This window comes from Grampus griseus (genome assembly GCF_964374135.1).
Source record: "Grampus griseus genome assembly, chromosome: 16".
In the NCBI taxonomy this organism is placed as follows: domain Eukaryota; kingdom Metazoa; phylum Chordata; class Mammalia; order Artiodactyla; family Delphinidae; genus Grampus; species Grampus griseus.
The window spans coordinates 24,967,112-24,990,427 of record NC_139010.1 but is presented as its reverse complement, the minus strand read 5'-3'; the positions used below and the strand labels follow the sequence as shown (position 1 = coordinate 24,990,427).

Sequence of the window (23,316 nt, the reverse complement as noted above, 5' to 3'; positions counted from 1 at the left end):
GGATCTAGAAACATACAGCTCACCAAAACTGAATCAAGAAGAAACAGATAATTTGAACAGACCAATCACTAGAGCTGAAATAGAATCTGTAATTAAAAAATTCCCTACAGGGCTTCCCTGGTGGCGCAGTGGTTGAGAGTCTGCCTGCCGATGCAGGGGACACGGGTTTGTGCCCCGGTCCGGGAAGATCCCACATGCCGCGGAGCGGCTGGGCCCATGAGCCATAGCCGCTGAGCCTGCACGTCCAGAGCCTGTGCTCTGCAATGGGAGAGGCCACAACAGTGAGAGGCTCGCGTACCACAAAAAAAAAAAATTCCCTACAAATAGAAGTCCAGGACTAGATGGCTTCATAGGCGAATTCTACCAAACATACAAAAAAGAATTTATACTGATCCTTCTCAAACTCTTCCAAAAAATTGAAGAGGAGGGAACACACCCAAAGACATTCTATGAAGCCACCATCACCCTGATACCAAAACCACACAAAGACACCACCAAAAAAGAAAATCACAGGCCAATATCGTTGGTGAATACAGATGCAAAAAGTCTCAACAAAATATCAGCAAACCGAATCCAACAACACATAAAAATAATCACACACCACGACCAAGTGTGATTCATCCCAAGTTCACAAGGATGTTTCAACATATGTAAATCAGTCAATGTGATACGTCACATAAACAAAAGAAAAGATAAAAACCACATGATCATCTCAATAGATGCAGAAAAAGCATTTGACAAAATTCAACATCCATTTATGATAAAAATTCTTACCAAAGTGGCTACAGAGGGAACATATCTCAACATAATAAAAGCTATTTACGACAAACCCACAGCCAATATAATACTCAATGGTGACAAGATGATAGCCTTCCCACTAAAATCTGGAACAAGACAAGGATGCCCACTCTCACCTCTTCTGTTCAACATAGTATTGGAAATCCTAGCCACAGCAATCAGACAAGAAAAAGAAATAAAAGGTATCCAAATTGGAAGGGAAGAGGTAAAATTGTCATTATAGACAGATGATGTAATTCTATATTGAGACAACCCTAAAGACTCCACACAAAAACTACTAGAACTGATAAATGAATTCAGCAAGGTAGCAGGATACAAGATTAACATACAGAAATTGGTTCCATTTCTTTACACTAACAATGAAATATCAGAAAAGGAATGTAAAAAAACAATACCTTTCAAAATCACAACTCCCAAAATAAAATACTTAGGAATAAACCTGACCAAGGAGGTGAAAGACTTATATGCTGACAACTATAAATCATTAATAAAGGAAACTGAAGATGATTCAAAGAAATGGAAAGACATCCATGCTCTTGTATAGGAAGAATTAATATTGTTAAAATGGCCATACTAGCCAAAGCAATCTACAGATTTTTAATGCAATTCCTATCAAATTACACATGACATTTTTCACAGAACTAGAACAAATAATCCTAAAACTTATATGGAACCATAAAAGACTCAAAATTGCCAAAGCAATCCTGAAGAAAGAGAACAAAGCAGAAGGCATAACCCTCCCAGACTCCAGACAATACTGCAAAGCTACAGTAATCAAAACAGCATGGTATTGGCACAAAAACAGACATATGGATCAGTGGAACAGAACAGAGAACCCAGAAATAAACCCACACACCTATGGTCAATTAATCTTCAACAAAGGAGGCAAGAATATATACAATGGGAAAAAGAGTCTCTTCAGCAAGTGGAGTTGGGAAAGCTGGACAGCTGCATGTAAATCAATGAAGTTAGAACACACCCCCACACCATACACAAAAATAAACTCAAAATGGCTTAAAGATTTAAACATAAGACATGATGCCATAAAACTCCTAGAAGAGATCCTAGGCAAAACATTCTCTAACATAAATCATAGCAATGTTTTTCTTAGGTCAGTCTCCCCAGGCAATACAAATAAAAACAAAAATAAACAAATGGGACCTAGTCAAACTTACAAGCTTTTGCACAGCAAAGGAAACCATAAAAAAAACGAAAAGACAACCTACAGAATGGGAGGAAATATTTGCAAACAATATGACCGACAGGGCTTAATTTCCAAAATATACAAACAGTTCATATAACTCAACAACAACAAAACAAACAACCCAATAGAAATATGGGCAGAAGACCTAAATAGACATTTCTCCAAAGTAGAAATACAAATAGCCAATAGGCACATGAAAACATGCTCAACATAGCTAATTATTAGAGAAATGCAATTCAAAACTACAATGAGGTACCACTTCACACCAGTCAGAATGGCCATCATTAAAAAGTCTAGAAACAATAAATGTTGGAGGTGTGGAGAAAAGGGAACCCTCCTACACTGTTGGTGGGAATGTAAGTTGGTGCAGCCACTGTGGAAAACAGTATCGAGGTTCCTCAGAAAACTAAAAATAGAATTACATATGATCCAGCAATCCCACTCCTGGGCATATTTCCAGACAAAACTCTAAAACAAAAAGATACATGCACCCCTATGTTCACAGAGGCACTATTCACAATAGCCAAGATGTGGAAACAACTAAGTGTCCATTGACACGTGAATGGATAAAGAAGATGTGGTACGTATATACAAGGGAATACTACTCAGCTATAAAAAAGAACAAAATAACGCCATTTGCAGCAACATGAATGCAACTAGAGATTACCATACTAAGTGAGGTATGTCAGAAAGAGAAAGACAAATACCATATGATATCACTTACATATGGAATCTAAAATACGACACAAATGAACCTATCTACAAAACAGAAACAGACTCACAGATACAGAGAACAGACTTGTAGTTGCCAAGGGGGAGGGGGTTGGGGGAGGGATGAACTGGGAGGTTGGTGTTAGCAGATGTAAGCTATTATATATGGAATGGATAAACAACAAGGTCCTACTGCATAGCACAGAGAACTATACTGAGTATCCTATGATAAACCATAATGGGAAAGAATATTAAAAATGAATGTGTATATGTATAACTAAATCACTTTGCTGAGCAGCAGAAATTGACACAACATTGTAAATCAACTATACTTCAATGAAAAAAAAAGCTCCCAAGTTATGAAAAGAAAAAAAAGTTGTCTCCTATTATATATTAGCCAGATATATAATAACTATGGTTAACACAGCTTCCTGCCGTGTGCGTGTGTGTGTGTGATCTTACAAAATTGGAATCATGCTGAATATACTGTTTGTGTTTTTCTTATTTCCTGAAACATCATTCTGTGAATTTAAAAGCATTACCTCTAATGTCTACAGGTGATGGGCCATCACTTACGTAACTACTCCCCTAGGAGAAGTGACTTGTCCAGGAGGAGAAATGACGTGGTCAGCAAGTCAGTGTCAGTACACAGCAGTGTAGCTGCCAGGAGCCAGAGTCCTGGGTTCAAACCCCAGCACTGCCTCTTAGGAGCTGGGTGGCTTGGGGCACATCAGGTAACTCCTCAGAACTCTGTTTCTGTAGACTGGGGATCATAATGGCTGTCGTGGGGCTGGCACGTGGAAGCTCATGCCAACTCAACATCTGGGGATTATGAGTGAGCCCCACAGGCAGAGAGGCCCACGGGCACGGTCAGTGATGGAGGCAGAAGTGGAACCAGCCTCTGACTCCTGCCCACATGGCTTCCCGGGAGCGGGGTTGGAGATTCATGCATGACCCTGTTCTCACCATTTCACCTCTCCACGCCCTTCAGCTCATGAGCAAAGGAACCAGCCTACAACCCACAAAGGGACTGCTGTCTATGCGATGGAGAGGGACAGTGTGGCCAACCCTACCTATGAGAGTCCCATGGGGAGGGGAAGGCCAGCTGGGGGACCAGAGGTCTGCTCCTGTGCTGACGCACCCCTCCTGGGACACAAGAACAGAGCCCCAGCCTACTCTCCCACACCTGGCAGCTGCCCCAACCCGTGAGCGTGCAGACTCCAGAGCAGCCAGCACCAGGCTTCCCCCAAGGGCCTGCCTGGCACCCATGTCTGACCCCAACTGAGACCAGAGACCAGTGCCTGCTGGGGGACAGCAGGCCCCACGAACCCCATCACACATAACAGTGGAAAGTCCGATGGGTGGGAGCACCTCCCTCCACCCTCCTCCCCTCTCCTGCAGGAGCAAAGACATCATGGGAGCAAAGTGGCCAAATGCATAAATAGATGATGTCCTTCTCCACCCGCCTGCCCCGACTCATCCTAGGAGAACACGCACACGTTTTCTCCCTCACAGAATTCCAACCTGAGTACTCTTTGCTGACCCACTGAAACCACACTCGATCTGCTGTAGGATGACTCAAATAAGCCCAACATCTCAGCCCCTCCGACACCAGTACATGGCCTTCCTTCTACACAAGGGTGTGGCCAGTGTCTCAGACCTCCCTGATGGTGCCCCGTAAGAGTGCAGACCAAGGACGGGGTCACAAGCAATGCATGCTCCACACAGCCACATCTGTACACCTCGTATACGTGTGTAAACCCACCAGTGACCCCAGGGCAGGGGAAGGAAGCGGTCACTGGGTACATGGGCGGGGCATCTGTGGGGCCTCTGGCCATCTAGAGTACCCAGGTCATTGCCTTCCTGCCCTCTTCTGTCTCCAAAGTGGACCAGGCAGATTGCTGCCAGAATCCTGCCACATTACTCATTTCTGTCCCACACTCCGCCAGCCAAACCCACTCTTCAAGGGCTGCAGTGACCCCTACCCTACACTGCATCTCCAGGCCAGGATGTTAGGAGGTCCTCACAGAACTGGAAAGGGGGCTGCTGCTCTCTGAGCAGGAGGAAGAATCAGAGCCTGAGTGTCCAGTACAGTAGGGGGTTGAGTGGGGCCTCCTGACACCAACTCCCACTCCCAGGTAACTGGCCCAGATGCAAATACTGAGCAATTAATACTAAAAATTAATTTTGCCTCTTCTACAGAAATAAAAAAGAAGTCAAATACACACTTCTTGCACAGTAATTTACCTTGAAATCAACCTTCATGGTTAGGGAAAAAAAGCACAAAACTCTTTTGATAATCAATGCTACACAATTATTCACTTTCACCATTAAATAACACATTTAATCAGCTAAATAGATAGATCCCTACAAAGACAGAAAGACAACCTTTTTATCTCCCACGTGAGACACCACAGGCTTCTGAAATAATCTGGACACCACAGGCTTCCGGTCACTGGTGTATCAATCTCTGTGGCGCAGACCCCCCGTGCCCCACCCCAGGGGTCAGGGGAGAGGAAGAGGGTGCTTGTGGGAAAGAGGGTCAGGCAGGTCTTACTGGATGAGCCAGAACGATCCTGGACTGAGAAGGTCATTGACCCTTTGGAGTTGGGGAGAGGCTCGATGCAGGAGAGAAGAACGCGGGAACCATGTGGAGCCACCAAGACAGCCCCAAGGTCACTGGCAATCAGGGTAACTGAGGCCAATCCCCACGTGACGGGGAGTTTCTTCCCAGCCCGTGCCCGCACACCTCCAGCAACAGGGCACTCTCGGCCATTAGAAAGCGCTCTGTGCCATGAGCCCCATTCGGCCTTCCTGTCCACCTCCCCCACTGGCCTCAAGTCTCCCTCTTGAAGTTTCACTGAGCGCATCGGCTCCATTCCTGGAGACAGATAGTCACCACTGACTCCCAGGGACTCCTCTCTAAGCTCACATCAGTCAAAGAGAACGTCTTACAGGCAGCAAGACAGAAGACAGATCACTCACCAAGGAAGGACCATTGCGTTAGGAGTAGGTTTTCAACAGCAACAAGGGAGACCCTGAAGTAACACCATCAAAGCACCATGACAAAGAAACCATCAACCTAGAATCCTGGACCCAGCAAACCATCTTTTAAGAACCATAATGAAATAAAGACATTATCGAGTGAAAGAAACCTGCGACTGGCACACGGACCCACTAAAGGATCTGCAGGTAAGGACGATGGAAGGCAGCCTAAATACGAGAATGCATGAATAGTTTTGAGCCTGTGATAGGAGCACAGGATAGGTTCCGCAATGAGATAGTCTGGTCTCTTCTTATATTAAATAAGGATAATGAAAATGAAGCAGTTAAATTTTCTCCCATATTCCGCCCCTCCAAAAGTAGGGTTGGCCCTGCCACTCCAGGGGTCTGGTCTGTCTCTGGGGCCCTGGCTCATCTGTACACACCCTTATTAGCCCTTGAGTGGGGACCTCAGTGGCTTTGATTCAGCTGGAGCTACGCTGACACTGTGCACAGGCCAAGGAGGGGGCTGGACAGGGCTGCCGTGTCCAGCAGAACCACAGAGGCCGTGGGCACGTGGGTTCCACGCACAGCCCTGAACTGGTGCCCCAGCAAGGAGATGAGGCTGCCTGAGAGACCCAGGACCCCAGTCCTTTGGAATAAACACAGAGCTGCTCCCTGACAGGCTCCAGCCTGGCTGTGCACTCAAGGCCTGGCTCTGTCAGCCTCTGCCCGCCACGGCTGTCTCCCAAATGCCAGAGGTGAGGCCAGCTCGCCAGCTCAGGGGAGATCAAGAATCGCTTCCCGTGGTTGTGGGAAAAAGCACGATTGCTGCAAGACACACCCACGGGGCAGGAAAGAACACTGTGTCTGGTCTCCCTGCTCCCCCAACCTCAGCCAAGTTCAAGACCAAGACCCCCCCGACCCAGGTTAGAGTTCCACATAACATATTGGCCTGGGATGGCTCTTGCCTGTGTATCAGAAAAACAAGCACAGGTCAGGACTCCCTCTGGCCAAGGGGAGACGAAACAGCAGAAGCGAGAGGATGGCTAGAGAGCACTAAGGTTGGAGGGTGACTGCTAGTCACTGAACACCTACAATGTACCAGGCACTGTGCTGAGGGCTTTGATGCAACCTCACGCAATCTTATGGAGGGAGGACCTATTCCTGTTTCATATGTGAGAAATCCGAGGCTCAGAGAGGTTAAGTAACTTGCCCGAGGCTACCCAGCTGCAAAGTGGGAGGGCTGGGATTTGAACTCAGATCTCTATGAGTCTTAGCCAGTACACACAGCTGCTCTCCAGACCAGCTTCTGTGGCAGGCTGGCTGGGGTGGGCTTTCTCTGGCCTAGAAGAGAAGATGAGGAGAGTGGGATTCCATGTCCAGTGAACAGCAACTCGGCCAGGCAGGGATTGCTATAAGAACCCCTTCCCTCTTCTCCTGTAACCCTGTGTGGCCAGGCCTCCCGGGGGCCTTGTGGTCAAGCCCAGGGAGCAGGAAGAGGGGAAGGGGGGTCTACTGAGGTGGGAGCTCTGAATCTGTTCTCCTGCCCGAAGGGGGGATCAGAATCTCTGGGCACCTGCAGCAGCAATGCCCAGGCTTCAGCCCACGGCTGGCGGGGGAGAGCTAGGCCCCGGGGAGCCCATGCGAGGGCAGCTGGCAGCCTTCCCTTCTGAACCAAGGCAAGATGGGCTTCTCCTTGCTTCCAGCAGAGAATGGTCCCCCACCAACCCCAAGTTCCCTTACTCCCTAGGGAATGTTGCTTCTGTGGGGCTATGGAGCAGACTGTCCACCTACTGCTTGGCAGCCGGGTTCAGCAGGGCTCCACAGGGAGGGGCAGTGCGGAGAAAGCCAGGCCCTGGGGTCTTCAGCCCGCCCCTCACTCAAACAGGAGAGGGTACTTACTGCCACCTAAGCATCACCTCCCAGCATCACCTCACAGAATCCTCCCAGCAACCTGCTCGCAAGGAAGTCATTGCCCTTCTTTCCTTTTTAATCAATATACTTTCCATTTTAGCTTTAGATTTTCAGAAAAGCAGCAAGGATAGTACAGAGTTCCCTGTTATTAATATCTGCCCTTACCATGGTACATTTGTCACAATGCATGAACCAATACGGACACATTAGTACTTACTAAAGGCCATATTTTTTCAGATTTCCCTAATGTAAGGGTGTTGTCCCATTTTTTGGCTATGAGGTCGCATCTGGGTCAGCACATTACATTTAGTTATCCTATCTCCTTCGACTGCTCCAGGCTGTTTATCCTCTCCGGTGGCCCTCAGACCTCCCTGCGTGTTGATGACCTAAACAGTTTCCAGGAATACTGGTTAAGTATTTTGCAGGCCGTCCTTCAGTTTGGGTATGTCTGATGTTTTCCTCATGGTTAGACTGAGGTTATGGGTTTAGGGAGGAAACACACAGACGTGAGCGCCCTCATCACATCATGTCAAGAGTGCGTGCTATGGGACTTCCCTGGCGGTCCCGTGGTTAAGACTCTGCGCTTCCACTGCAGGGGGTGCGGGTTCGACCCCTGGTCAGGAAACTAAGATTCCGCATGCCACGCGGCATGGCCAAAAAAAAACAAAAGGAGTGCGTGCTACCAACATAACATCATTGGTGATGCTGACCTTGATCACCTGCAAGAGAGGCTGCTTGCCAGGTTCCTCCGCTGTAAAGTGACTACCTCCCCCCGCCACCTGGCCCTGGCTTCCATGCTCTGCTCTTTGAAGGATGTCACTATGCACAGTCCCCCCCTTCAGGAGTGGGGAGTTAAAGTCTACCTCCTTGAGGGCAAAGGACCTACGTCATTTATTTGAAATTCTTCTGCAGAGATTTGTTTCTTCTTCCCCATTTATTTATGTATTCAGTCATTCATTTATCAGTATGGACTCCTGGATATTTATTTTATACTCTGGGTTATAATCCAATACCTCATTATTTATTTTATTGCTCAAATTGTCCCAGCTTTAGCTCTTTCAGTTGGCTCCTGTCCTTCTAACACACTCCCATCGTTTTTGGCTTGGGGGTCTTGGGGGAGCACTTCCTTACTTTCTGACATTACAAGACGCTCATCTTGGGCAAGTCCCTGCCCCAGCTCTACAGTCAGCCACTCCTCTAAGGAGCTCCAAGGGGCATGGTATGTTATCTCTGTTTTCATGGCCAGAAAAGCTGGCCCAAAGTGATGGAAGCGCTCGTCTAGGGACAGCAACCACAGCTGGCGTTCAAGCGCAGCCTCCACTCATGTGCCTTCCCTGGCCACTGAGTGCCTCTGAACCTGAACAGAATGCGGCAGCATTGCTTGAAGGTCGGGGAATGGCTACAATGACTTCTCTGGCCCTTTCTCAATACTGGGCTCTGGGGCCAGTCCTACTGTCCCCAATCCCTGACCCTTCTAGCAACACGGCACATGGCGACTCTGCAGATCAGGCGCTCCAGTGCACCCTCCAAGGCACCCGTGAGGCCAGGACGCTCTTCCTTCCCCTTGTTTATGATTGCAGGAGGCCAGGTGGCAGTTCAGGTGTGTTGCCACTGCCTGTGCAAGCAAGATCCTCTTGTTATTCCTGGTGGCTTCACAGGATACCGCAATCCCTCAACATTTCAGGCAATGAACCGTTTAGGGACTATCTGAGGAAGGAATGTGAATCATGGGTGTCCCAAAACCTCCACTGCCACCTTCAGGAAGGACCAAGAAGGCACCGCATGGAAGCCTGCAGAATGGGTGTCCGTGGATTGGATGACGTCCCAGAGGAAGAGAGGAGCGTTCCTGCGTCATCACCCAGGCTCCTGATAGCCCAGGGGACAACACTGTGTGGAAAAGCACAGATTTTGATGACTCTATGCTGAAAGTGATTTGGACAAGTAATACTCTGTGAGGAAGTTATGGGAATACCTTAGTTCCCCGCTTGGTCACATCTGTGTACATACAAGAGTAATATATGATCAAAATCTAAGCCTAAACAAGGCTAAAGAGCTCTTCCAATAAGTACAAATACACATGCTAAGTGATAAGAAAACATCATATCAGAACTTAGTCACTAGCATTTTTTCTCTTTCTCGAGTCGATGAAATAACGGAGCATCTGACGATTGATGGGGTCTTAGATTTCATGAAATGTAGTAAATATGTGTTCACACACATCTGAACTCATCTGTGTGTGCACATGTGCATGTATCCATGTCACACGGATAGATGCGGGCATATGTATATGCACGTGTGTAAACACATGTACTGTAAACACGCCTGCATGCTCACGTGCGGATGTATGTCAGCAATATACTGCTGCCTACAGCCTGGGGTCCCTGCTCTCCCCAGGCCCTCGGGCGCTGACCCACGCAGGAGCCAGAGCTGGGCCCTGCTGTGCCCTGGGCTGGGACACCGAGGCCTCACCAGGGAGCCATGCTGACTTACATGCCACGTTGGCAGGCCCTGCCTTTGAGGTCACCAGTGAGCTCTTGAATATGAGGCTGCTTTCTGGGTGGTGTGAGGAGGGTGCTGAATCTCCAGGTTCCTTTCTCAGCTGCCACAGGCTCACCTACTCCATCCCCTCCCCGCGAGTTCAGTTACGGGCTGGTGTGGGCTACAGGCCGGCACTTCAAGCGGCCTCTAACCGGCACACCTCTTCAGGTGCGGCTGTCCCTGGGGCTCCCAGAGCCTGCAGGCTGGCCCGTGCCGTCCTCCTGGGCCCGGCCACTCAGCCCACCTCACACCCGGGCTGTTCGTGCAGCCTGGTTCCAGAGTGCTCAGGGCCAGGCCTCCCAGCCCAACAGAGTCCCTTTCATGAGTCCACAATACTCAGCATTTATCCCCCGCGACCTATTTCCAAAATGCAGGAGCAGTTACAGCCCAGGTCAGCCTGCTTGTGTGTGAAGACAGGCAGTGAGCAGGCCTGGAAAGACCCGTGCTCCGCGCGTGATCTCGCCCTGCGCCGACCCTCCTCTGAGCCTGTGGAGGCCTGGGGACAGCAGGGGAGGCAGCGGTCAAGCGTTTGGCACAGGGCCTGGTACACGGCCTGCGCTCAACCAAGAGCAACGGCTATAGTTAGTTTAAAGCTTATACCTCCCACTTCGGCGGCTGAGGAGCGGCCCATGAGATCACCCTAGAAGCAGTCAGGAGTCTGACCTCCACACCTGCGAGGGAGAAGCCAGATACAACAGCCCTTGGTGAGCCGTCAGGCTCTCTTCATCCCCGAAGGGTGTTGCTTGTTATCACCGCTCTCCTGCCAGGAATGCCTGCCGGGAATCCCAGCACCGGGCCTGTTCTATTCCCGGTGGGCTCGCCTGCGTGGGGCAACAGGAGTGTATACCTTTTTTTTTTCGTTTGGCCCGTGCCACGTGGCTTATGGGATCTTAGTGCCCCGACCAGGGATTGAATCTGGGCCCTTGGCAGTGAAAGCACTGAGTCCTAACCACCGGACTGCCAGGGAACTCAGGAGCTTACACCTTAGGGCGGGGGTCACACGTGGTCACGAGGGATACTTTGACACTGACGATTCTCTCTCTTGGGGGCGTCCTGTGCCCTGGAAGGTGTTTGGCAGCATCCCTGAGCCCCTCCCATTAGACGCCAGAAGCACCCCAGCCCCTCCAGCTGTGACAACCAAGATATATCTCCAAACCTTCCCAAGTGTCCCCTGGGGAGCAAAATTGCCCCCGGTTAAGAAAAACTACCTTAAAGTAAATGAATTTTTGCTTTCCCTTTTTGGGGAGTGGCCTCTGAGTGTCATGAAGACAGTGGAAAGTTTTTAGGGGAGAGTCAAAAAAAAGAGAAAGGACCAAAAGGAGAGGGGGGAGGGGGATCTGCATCCTTCCAGTGAGCAGGGAGGCTGACCTTCTCACATATCCCCGAAAGGAAGAGGTCTGGCAAAGCAACACTCTGTCAGCAGGAAAGCAGTTTTCATGGTGTTCCAAACCAGCTGTTATGATGAATATCTAACACGTTTAGTGACAACAGAAAGCCACGCTCCCAGGCTGAGGCCACCAAGGTCCAGGTCTGACAGCCAAACCTCCTGGATCTAGAAGGGGGGCCAAGCTTTTCCTAGCAGGCCATCTAAGAGGTGCTCAACACCTTCGTAGTGTCAGCCGAGTGGGGCAGGTAAGGAGCAGGGTGGGCAAAGGGTCCACCACCCAGACAGGTGGGATGCCAAGAGGCGTCCGGCTGCAGGCTGGCTTGGTGAGGACCAATGAAAGGGCCTCTTTGCTCTTCTCACCTCCCTCTGCCCTGGCTCCAGGCCTGAGGAGGATCCCCATATCCTCACATCAAAGGGATTCTTCATCCCAGAGAAGATTCGGTGCGTCACCCCAGGCAAGGAGGGGGCTCCTGCCGGCAGCAGCAGGCCTGGCCACAGCCAGGAGCCAAGAGCAGGAAACATGCCCCAGGGTGAAACGTCAGGATCCTGACTCTGCTATGGAGACGATCTCAGGAAGAGGCTCCTTCTGCAAAGGGGCAACGTTCTTCCCACCTCCTGGGCCGGGAGTCCGGCGACCCTCCTTCTCCCTCTTCAAGTTCTGCCACAGCAGTAGTGGAAGGAAGGTGCAAACTTTAGAATCAGACAGGTATGAGTTCGAATCCCAGCTCTGCCACTTGTTAGCTGTGTAGATTCTGAGCAAGCCTTAGCTTCTCAGAGCCGCAGAACGTTGCCTGCATAAGGCAGCAGTGAGGATTCAAGAAGCCTGCCTGTAAAGTCCTCAGCTCTGTGCCTGATATGCGGTAGGTACTGGAATGACAGGATAGCTCAGAGTCCCCACATCCTGGGTCTTTCTGCTGCCCCATCAAAGCCTCAGCTGGCCTCTGGCATCCATCCTCTCCTGCCCTCATCCACCTGGGTACCACCATCAGGCAATGTTCTTCATGCATTCTCACCACTCAAGAGCCCACGTTACTGCCTGATGGACCATCCTACCACAGCTATACTACCGAGAGTTCTCTGCAGGCCTCTGTCACCTCCCTTGCACACCAGGGCTGTGCAGCCCGGCTGCCACCACGCTTGGCCTGTATGCTCTTCACCTTGCCAGACCCCTCCCCGCCAAGATTAGCTCAGGACCAACCTCCTCCAGAAAGCTCTCCTCTCTCCCTGAGTCCATAGGGATACCACCTCCTTCAGCACTGCCCTCAAAGGTCCCCTAGAACAGGAGTCTGTCTGTCATACTAGGTACACAACAGGCACTCACTAAATGCTGAAAATTGCCCCTTATGTTTCAAATGTTTCCCTTGGCCAAAGCAATCCTGAGAAAGAAAAAGAGAGCTGGAGGAATCAGACTGTACTACAAAGCTACAGTCATCAAAACAGTATGGTACTGCCACAAAAACAGAAATATAGCTCAATGGAACAGGATAGGAAACCCAGAAATAAACACACACACCTAAGGTCAATTAATCTGTGACAAAGGAGGCAAGAATATACAATGGAGAAAAGACAGACTCTTCAATAAGTGGTGCTGGGAAAACTGGACTGCTACATATAAAAGAATGAAATTAGAACATTCTCTGGGTTTCCCTGGTGGTGCAGTAGTTTGGAGTCCACCTGCCAGTGCAGGGGACACAGGTTCGATCCCTGGTCCAGGAGGATCCCACATGCCGCAGAGCAGCTGAGCCCGTGCACCACAGCTGCTGGGCCTGCGCTCTGGAGCCCACAAGCCACAACTATTGAAGCCCATGCTCCTGGAGCCCATGCTCCACAACAGGAGAGGCCACCACAATGAGAAGCCCGTGCACCATGACAAGGAGTGGCTCCCACTCACCACAAGTGGAGGTGGCCCGCGCGCAGCAATGAGGACCCAACACAGCCAAAAATAAATAAATTAATTAATTAAATTTAAAAAAAAAAGAACATTCTCTAACACCATACACAAAAATAAACTCAAAATGGATCAAAGACCTAAATGTAAGGCCAGACATTATAAAACTCTTAGAGGAAAACATAGGCAGAACACTCTTTGACATAAATTACAGCAATATCTTTTTTGATCCACCTCCTAGAGTAATGAAAATAAAAATAAACAAATGGGACCTAATTTAACTTAAAATCTTTTGCACAGCAAGGAAACCACAGACTAAACAAAAAGACAACCCACAGAATGGGAGAAAATATTTGCAAACAAAGTGACGGACAAGGGATTAATCTTCAAAATACACTAACAGCTCATGCAGCTCTATGCCAGAAAAAAACAAACAACCCAATCAAAACATGGGCAGAAGATCCAGATAGACATTCCTTGGGCATTCCCTGGTGGTTCAGTGGTTAGGACTCCGAACTTCCACTGCAGGGGCTACAGGTTCAATCCCTGGTCGGGGAACCAAGGTCTTGCAAGCCGTGCAGTGTGGCCAAAAAAATAAAAAATAAGTAAATAGACATTTCTCCAAAGAAGACATACAGATGGCCAAAAAGCACATGAAAAGATGCTCAACATCACTAATTATCAGAGAAATGCAAATCAAAACTACAACGAGGTATCACCTCACATAGGTCAGAATGGCTATCATCAAAAAGTCTACAAACAATAAATGCTGGAGAGGGTGTGGAGAAAAGGGAACCCTCTTATACTGTTGGTGGGAATATAAAGTGGTACAACTACTATGGAGAACAGTATGGAGGTTCCTTAAGAAACTAAAAACAGAACTACCATATGACCCAGCAATCGCACTCCTGGGCATATGTCTGAAGAAAACCATAATTCAAAAAGATACATGCACCCCAATGTTCATTGCAGCACTATGTACAATAGCCAGGTCATGGAAGCCACCTAAATGCCCATCGACAGATGAATGGATACAGAAGATGTGGTACATATATACAATGAAATATTACTCAACCATAAAAAAGAATGAAAAAATGCTATTTGCAGCAACATGGATGGACCCAGAGATTATCATACTAAGTGAAGTCAGACAGAGAAAGACAAATATCATATGATATCACTCATGTGGAATCTAGTTTTAAAAAATGATGTATATGAACTTATTTATAAAATAGAAACAGACCCACAGATTTCAAAAACAAACTTATGGTTACCAAAGGGGAAACGTGGAGGGGAGGGATAAATTAGGAGCTTGGGATTAACACACACACACTACTATATATAAAATAGATAACCAACAAGGACCTACTGTATAGCATAGGGAACTCTACTCAATACTCTGTAATAACCTATATGGGAAAAGAGTCTGAAAAAGAATGAATATATGTATATGTATAACTGATTCACTTTGCTGTACACCTGGAACTAACGCAACATTGTAAATCAACTATACTCCAATAAAAAAAATGTTTTAATGGTTCCCTTGCCCTGAGATTTGAAGAAGCCTTAAGGAAAGAGACCCACTACAGATGGGTAAAGCAAGGAACGGCTTGGAAAGCCAAGTCCATCCAGGGCCCAGCAGCATGTGAGGGACTGCTGAGGAGGAGTCCTTGCCCACCATCTGGAGCTGCATGAATATTTATAGCACATGCCCAGGTTAATGCAAAAGTAAAGTGAGAGGCAAGGTGCCCCTGAGAGCTACAGTGACTGGGGCCTGATGGCCTGATCAGATCATTCCGAGCTCCACTAAGGGCTTTGTCGCCTCCTCCCTGCGTTAGCACAATGAGACCATCCATCCTGGGAACCAGATCTCTCTCTGATCCCACCAGGCCAGCCCTGGCCCCGGAAACCGGGATCAGAAACGGTCACAGGCAGGCAGGTGCTGCGAGGGAAGAGCAAAGGGACACCCTTTTTACCGGTTTCATGAAATCCCTAAGGGAATTAGCGCTTCAAGCATCCCAGCCAAATACAAGTTCCCACACGATGGACAGGATGTGCTGTTGGTCCCCTGGGAGCGAGAGGTTGTGGGCAGCCCCTCCACTCACTGCCACAGGAGGAACTCTGGCTAGCTGTCCACTGCACCTGGGAAAGTCCGAACCCCAAACCCTCACTTTCCCCCTGGGGCAGCCGCAGGTTTGCAAGGCAGCAGCTCCTTAGGCGTGGCCCATCTCAGTGCTGTGAGCCTCTCTTCCCCGGAGGAACAAGCCCTCGAGGGAAGCTCTGTCTCAGCTGCACACCTCTGTTCCCACACCCACAAGGGCGAGGCAGCAGTGAGCAAGGAACCAGCCTCAAACAGTCCTCCAGAACCTCTGAGAGAAGACATTTACTCTCCTCCTCGCCTACTCTCTGGTAGGTTGTGAGAAGGAAGGTAGAACCAAGACTATGGAAACAGGCCTCCAAAGCAGGCCCTCCTGGCATGGCCTTCAGTGCTGTGTGTCCCGTAGGGGCCTCGCCAAGGGCACACAGTGGCGCAGAGCCCACAACATGTGGGTTTCCACCCTAAGCGGGGACCTCAGGGACTGGCACGGGGCCCTGGTCCCTCCAGGACACACACACATATAATCACTCACTTCCTGGGGTCACTCCCAGGGTCCCACTCCTGGCCTGTGTGGGGACCCACTCAGAACTGTAGAGTTGGTATAAATATTAATTTAAGCTGAAGACATTTGAGATTCAACAGATGCAGAAAGAAACCATCTCAGAAATTCCCACCTCTGACAAAGCAGCAACTTCTGGGGAAATGAGCTACTATAAATCCCCTCCCCAGGGGAATTTCATGGTCATTAAAAAAAAAAAAAAGGCAGAAAGCCCACTTGCACCTGCATAAACATATATTATCACAAACTTTCTTATTTCCCAGTTGTTCTCCTAAAGCCCATTTATCTTTCCTAAAGAAACCTATTTGCCCTTCCCATAGAGCCTCTTCTCCCCTCTCCTCCATTTATTAAGTTAAGCATATAAGCCCCAAATTCTAACCACCCTTTTGTGAGTTACTCATCACTGAGCACTTGCACGGACAAGCACATTGCATACGTAAACAAACTTTCTTTTTCTCTTGCTAATCTGTCTTTTGTCAGTTTAAATTGCATGTCTCCAGGTACTAAACCTAAGAGGGTAGAGGAAAAGTTGATTCTTCCCTGACATCTGGGTCACCAGCCATGGACAACACCACCTGGCTGAGGCTACAGACCTCTGCAGAGGCCGTGGGGAGAGGGTGGCTCTGAAGTCGACAGATTGTCACTCAGATCTCAGCCCCGTACCCGACCAGTTGGGCGACCAAAATGTTACAGCCAGCTCTCTGCGCCTCGGTTTCTGTGTAAGAACATCAGGGATACTCAGACCTCTCACAGGGTTATTGGGAGACTTGAGTAAACGAGGTCACGTTTATAAAGAGCCTGGCTCCCGGCGGTTGCTCAAAAATGATTCTAATGACTTCAAGAATTATGTAATTTGCAATTTTTTTTAATGTATTTTTAATGAATAAATGAAGGCTTTCACTATCGTGTCTTATTTATTTATTTTTAGTTTTAATTTATTTTTTTTTGGCCGTGCTGTGCAGCATGCAGGATCTTAGTTCCTGGACCAGGGATCGAACCTGGGCCCCCTGCAGTGGAAGTGTGGAGTCCTAACCACTGGACCGCCAGGGAAGTCCCCAATTTGCAATTGTTTGTGGACATACAACAGTTTACGTGCCCTGAGGGAAGGGAGTACATACATTTTCCACTCTTTCTGAGCCCTCCACTGTGGAAGCTATTCTCTCTGCATGCTTCACCGCTTGGTGTCTAGGAACAGACACTGCTCCACCTGACCGCATTCACAGCAGTAGATTCCACCTGGGGGCCCAAGCCAACGCTCCAATCACAGCAATTAGTCCAGGATGACCATGTGACCCAACCCAGGCTAATCCTCCCTAGGAGGGCAGAAAGGATCCCTTTGCCTTTGGGTCCTAAGAGCAGGAAGTGTGGGAATCTGGGGTTGCCAGTGGTCCTGTTTCCTGCCATGGAGAGAAAGCCTGGCTCCTGTTGGCTTATATCACCAAGCAGACAAGCAGGGAGGAAAGGAGAGAGCATCCTAATGGACCTGAGGCCCGAGTCCCTGGAGCTGTCCTGTCCCATAAATCCCTTCTTTGGCTTAAGCTAGTGTGAGCTGGGTCTCTGTCACTTATGACCATAAGAGCCCAGATCACACCCACCCCCATCTTGCCAAATGCCTAGCATAGGGGAGGCCCACTGAGGCAGCGTAGCACCTGGCTCTGAACAAATGAATGAATGACAGCCCAGACTGGGGTTCAGGCCAGCTGGGGAGTGGGGCTCCAGCAAGTCTGTTCTACCCTTCCAGAACCTGCTGCCATGCTCACACTTCAGTCCAACCAAGAGAAGCTGAGCAACGCAATCCTTAATGCAGGGGCCCAGACGGGAAGCTTTCTCTGAGAGATGCGAGAGAGAATGGAGCATGTGGCCCAAGAAAAGAGAGCTCTATGGTCTTCCTCAGACTACCCACTCTCAAGCACTCCTAACTCTAGGCCTTCTCTCCATACCCTACTCCCCAACCAGAATCCAGAAAGGGAGGGGCGTTGGCAGGTCAGCTCTTGGGGAGGTATGGGGGGGAAGGTCCCACCATGTAGTTGCTTAGTCCTCTCACACAGCCAGAATCCAGGGTGTGCCCTTGTGTCCTGAGGGAATCTGCCACTCCTCTAGCTCCAGGAGGGAGGATGCAGCCCATAAGTCCCATGCACCACCAGACTCCCTGCCATCCATGGAAAGGGCTCTCTACCTGCAACCCAGTCCAGGCCGCAAATTCAGGGAATAAAAATGTGTACTTCCGTGAAAGCTATGCACCGTCCACAGCACACCTATTGGCCTTATCTGAATCTGATGCTACAGAAGCTGCTTTGCAACTGAGAGCAGTGTTAGGTAACTGATAGCAATGCAAAACTCTTGTCTACAGACATGTAAATTCTGTCTTCCCTTCCGCCCTGTGAAAAAGCCAATTTTGGCTCTATTTGCACGTTTTCGTTTCAAAATTCCTGATCTATAAATGTCTCTGTTCTTTGGGTTCTCTTTTGAATGGCTTGTAACATCTGTCTGGTTCCCTCACTGATCAGTGAGTAGAGTAAAATCTTTAACACAACGCCTGCTTTTATTTCTGTGTGAAGAGTCATGATTTTACCTTTTTCTGAGAATTTTCTTTTAGCAAACTCTGGGGCTGTGAATAGAGCCCAGCTCACATTCCTGGGGTCTTCAGGATTCAGGACCCAGGGTCCCAGCACCGAGCGCTTCCTAAGGTCTCCCCTGCCCCCTTCCCATTCTCCCTCCTGTTCTCCACCTGCTGGCTCCAGGGGCCAGCCTGGCTCTGCCATTAATGGGATTAGTACTCAGCTGTGTGGTCTTAGGTTGGGCTAGCAATTTATAGAGTCTGGGTGGGCGGTCAAGTGCTCCAGTGAGGTGGGTGTGTTCATAGGCAGAGTCACCCTCCCCCCCTCCCTCTCTTTCTCAAATGGCTGCACATGGTAGCTTTTGCTCTTTGAGTGGCAAACCACATGCTACTTCAGGGATAAAAGACTTAGTAACCAAACAAAGAGGTGGCAAGGGGTAGACTTTCTGGCCCCCCTCCCCTCCCTGGGGCTCCTGCAGTTGGAGCTGATTTCTACCCCTGCCCTTTTCTTAACGCTGGCACTGTAGACAGAAATCTGCTGTTTTCTCTTTTTCCCATGCTGGCTCCCTGCTTCTCCCATAGACACCATTCACTTCCACATTTACCGATCACCTATCAGGTGTTGTACTAGACACCTATGCTGTGTGCTGTTGGGTTTCAAAACAGCCTAGGTCAAAGTTCTCACCCTCAAGGACCCCACCTTCAGAGACTTTGACAAAGAACCACATATACACACACACAAAGACAACAGAGCTATAAGAACGCAGAACACATTGCTTGAGTACTCTCTATGTGCCAGGTGTGTGCTAAATACTTTACACATATTCAACCCAAGAGCAGACGCTATTTTGAAAAACGGAGGCTCTCAGGGATTAAATGGTATAACAGACACAGAATGGGGTGTCTCGTGAGCTCAGAACAATTTCTCCAGTGGCCATGCCTATGTCCAGTCCCTCTCCTCCTTTGAAAAACTGTATCGCCTTCTCCAGCATATAGTGATTGGTCCAAAGTGTGGTCATGTGACCCAAACTTAGACCAATCAGAGCCCAGCCCCAGGAACTTTTGCCTGGGAACTTGAGGGGAAACTTCTTTTGTCTCTGGCCAGGGAGCTATGGCAATAAGAGTCAGCTTCACTGAAAAGATGCTCAATGTCACTAATTATTAGAGAAATGTAAATCAAAACTACCACGAGGCACCACCTTACACTGGTCAGAATGGCCACGATTAAAAAGTCTACAGGGCTTTTCTGGTGGCACAGTGGTTAGGAATCTACCTGCCAATGCAGGGGACATGGGTTCAATCTCTGGCCCGGGAAGACCCCACATGCTGCAGAGCAGCTAGGCCTGTGCGCCACAACTACTGAGCCTGCGCTCTAAAGCCCGTGAGCCACAACTATTGAAGCCTGTGCACCTAGAGCCCATGCTCCACAACAGGAGGAGCCACCGCAATGAGAAGCCCGTGCACCGCAACGAAGAGTAGCCCCCGCTCGCCACAACTAGAGAAAGCCTGAGTGCAGCAACGAAGACCCAACGCAGCCAAAAATAAATAAAATAAAATAAATAAAAATTTTTTAAAAGTCTACAAAACTATAAATGCTGGAGAGGGTGTGGAGAAAAGGGAACCCTCCTACACTGTTTGTGAGAATGTAAGTTGGTACAGCCACTGTGGAAAACTGTATGGAGGTTCCTCAGAAAACTAAAAATAGTGCTACCATATGATCTGGCAATCCCTCTCCTGAGCATATATCCAGACAAAACTCTAATTCAAAAAGATACAGGTACCCCTATGTTTATACCAGCACTATTCACAACAGCCAAGACATGGAAACAACCTAAATGTCCATGGATCAATGAATGGATAAAGAAGATGTGGTACATATATACAATGGAATACTACTCAGCCATAAAAAAGAATGAAATAATGCCATTTGCAGCAACATGGATACAATTAGAGATGATCATATTAAGTGAAGTAAGTCAGAAAGAGAAAGACAAATACCATATGATATCACCTCTATGTGGAATGTAAAATTTGGCACAAATGAACCTATCTATCAAACAGAAACAGAATCACGGACATAGAGAACAGACTGGTGGTTGCCAAGGGCCAGGGGCCTGGGGGAGGGATAGAGTGGGAGGTTAGGGTGAGCAGATGTAAGCTTTTATATATAGAATGGATAAACAACAAGGTCCTACTGTCTAGCACAGAGAACTATATTCAATATCCTATGATAAATCACAATGGAAAAGAATATTTAAAAAAGAATGTACATATATGTATAACTGAATCACTTTGCTGTACAGCAGAAATTAACACAACATTGTAAATCAACTATACTTTAATACAAAAATTTAAAAAAAAAAAAGAAGAGCTTCATGATGCTAATAGCCAGAATCTGTCTTGTAGAGATGTTGGTCAAAGAGAATTAGGATGTCACACAGAGAGAAGGGAACCTAAAAACAGAGTCCATGTAAGCCTCTACTACCGATTACACTTACAACCAGCTCCATCCTGTCCCTTCCACAACCTGGCCCATCTCTTTTAGCCCTGTTTTTCTTAACCTAGTTTGAATTCGTTTTCCATCACTTACAAGCTACACATTCCGAAGAATACAGGTCCCTTGCCTAAGGTCACACAGCTTACAAGGGTCTGGTTGCATGCCCTCCTAAGAGCCACCTTGCCTCCCGTGTGGCTGGATTATGGACCCCAGACAGCACAGGCAGCATCACACTATTTTATTTTCCTACAAATGTTGCCAGGGGGATTGGCATGACCATGGAGTTGACACTTCTGCTCATCAGCTGTTTAGTTCCCAGAAATGTGTTACCACGTCCCTCATGAAAGCCATATTATTATCACCAACTACTTACTGGGAGCTTATGCCATGCGAGGTACCATGCTATGTGCTATGCGCCTCATTTAATCTCCCCAAACCCTTGCATAGTAAGTATTGGTAGTGCTGGGGGGTTTTTGTTTTATTTGGTTTTTTTGGTTTTTTGGTTTTGTTTTTAACGTGGACCATTTTTAAAGTCTTTATTGAGTTTGTTACAATATTGCTTCTGTTTTACGTTTTGGTTTATTGGCCACGAGTCATGTGGGATCTTAGCTCCCCGACCAGGGATCGAACCCACACCACCTGCGCTGGAAAGTGAAGTCCCAACCACTGGACCACCAGGGAAGTCCCCAGGTAATGCTGTTTTAAAAGTGGGGAGGGACTTCCCTGGTGGTCCAGTGGTAAAGAATCCACCTTCCAATGCAGGGGACGCAGGTTCGACCCCTGGTCGGGGAACTAAGATCCCACATGCCGCGGGGCAACTAAGCCCATGCGCATCAACTAGAGAGCCCGCGTGCCGCAACTACAGAGCCCATGCGCTCTAGAGCCCACGTGCCACAACTAGACAGAAGTCCGCGCGCCACAATGAAAGAACCCACATGCCGCAAGTAAGACCTGAAGCACCCAAAAAAGGGACACTCGAGAGGGTTGGTGTTTTGGGGTTTTGACTTGCTCCCAAGGTCAAAAGACAGGAAGGGGCAGAGCCAGACTGGTTGATTTCAAAGCCCACGCTCTTGGCCAATCCACTAATGTTCCTCCCCACGCAGTACTGTGATCATTGTGATTGGCTGCACGTCCGTCTGTCACAGCCTCCAAGAACCTTGCATATTAGACTGAGTGTAAGTTGATCCTATCGCAGCCCTGGCCCGCCTGCAGTCACCTTTTGGTCTGCGCGAGAATGCAGCCAGCCAACTTTCTTACAGGCCTCAGGTCAGAGGACCCTAACCTTCAGGCCAGTGGAGGCCCAGGCAGGGGCTGGAAACTTTGGCTTTCTAAAGAGGCCCCACCTGGTACAAATGAACTTATTTACAAAACAGAAATTGAGTCACGTGTAGAAAACAAACTTATGGTTACCAGGGGGGAAGGGGGAGAGAGGGATAAATTGGGAGAATGGGATTGACACATACACCCTACTATATACAAAATAGATAACTAATAAGGACCAGTAGGTCCTTATTAGCACAGGGAACTCTACTCAATACTCTGTGATGGCCTATGTGGGAAAAGAATCTAAAAAAGACTGGATATTTGTACACGTATAACTGATTCACTTTGCTGTACACCTGAAACTAACACAGCACTGTAAATCACCTATACTCCAATAAAAAATTTTTTAAATAAAATAAAAAATAAAGAGGTCCCACCATGTATATATATCTTCCTTCTCAGCTCTTATGTTCCGGATGAATGTTTATGATGAGCCGTCGAGCTGGGTCTCCTGCAGACTCCAAGCTGAAGGCCCCGCCCTGTCGTCTCCTGTTGATGGGGTGCTTGCCTCCTCCTGCCTGAACTCCACAGCACCCTAGTATTCTGAGCTGGGGCCTGACCCCCACGTCACCCCTCCACCTGGCTTCATAAAGGAGGGCCTAAGGTCCTGCCCCGTCTCTCCAGCATCCGGCCGAGGCCTGAGCAGTTTCCACCATAGGTCCCACTGTGCCTAGACCGGTCGCCATCCTCCCAGAGCCACAGCTGCAGGCGCCTCTGACAAAGGCCTCTTGCCGGAAGAGAAACAGTGCAAGCCCACCCCTGACGCTTTCACCCTCCTTTCCCCTGGCCTCCCTCGTCTCTGCCCCTTTAGGTCAGAGGTGCCCAACTGTAGCCCACAGGCCAAATGTGGTGTGTAA

General features: G+C 48.5%; 1 protein-coding gene across 2 annotated transcripts in view; it reads right to left on the bottom strand.

The window, feature by feature from the left end:
- The window catches only part of ADAMTS14 (ADAM metallopeptidase with thrombospondin type 1 motif 14), a gene marked incomplete at its 5' end in the record, with an annotated part of 90,406 nt that overhangs the window by 35,704 nt on the left and 31,386 nt on the right, over positions 1-23,316 (bottom strand). The window lies entirely within an intron of this gene.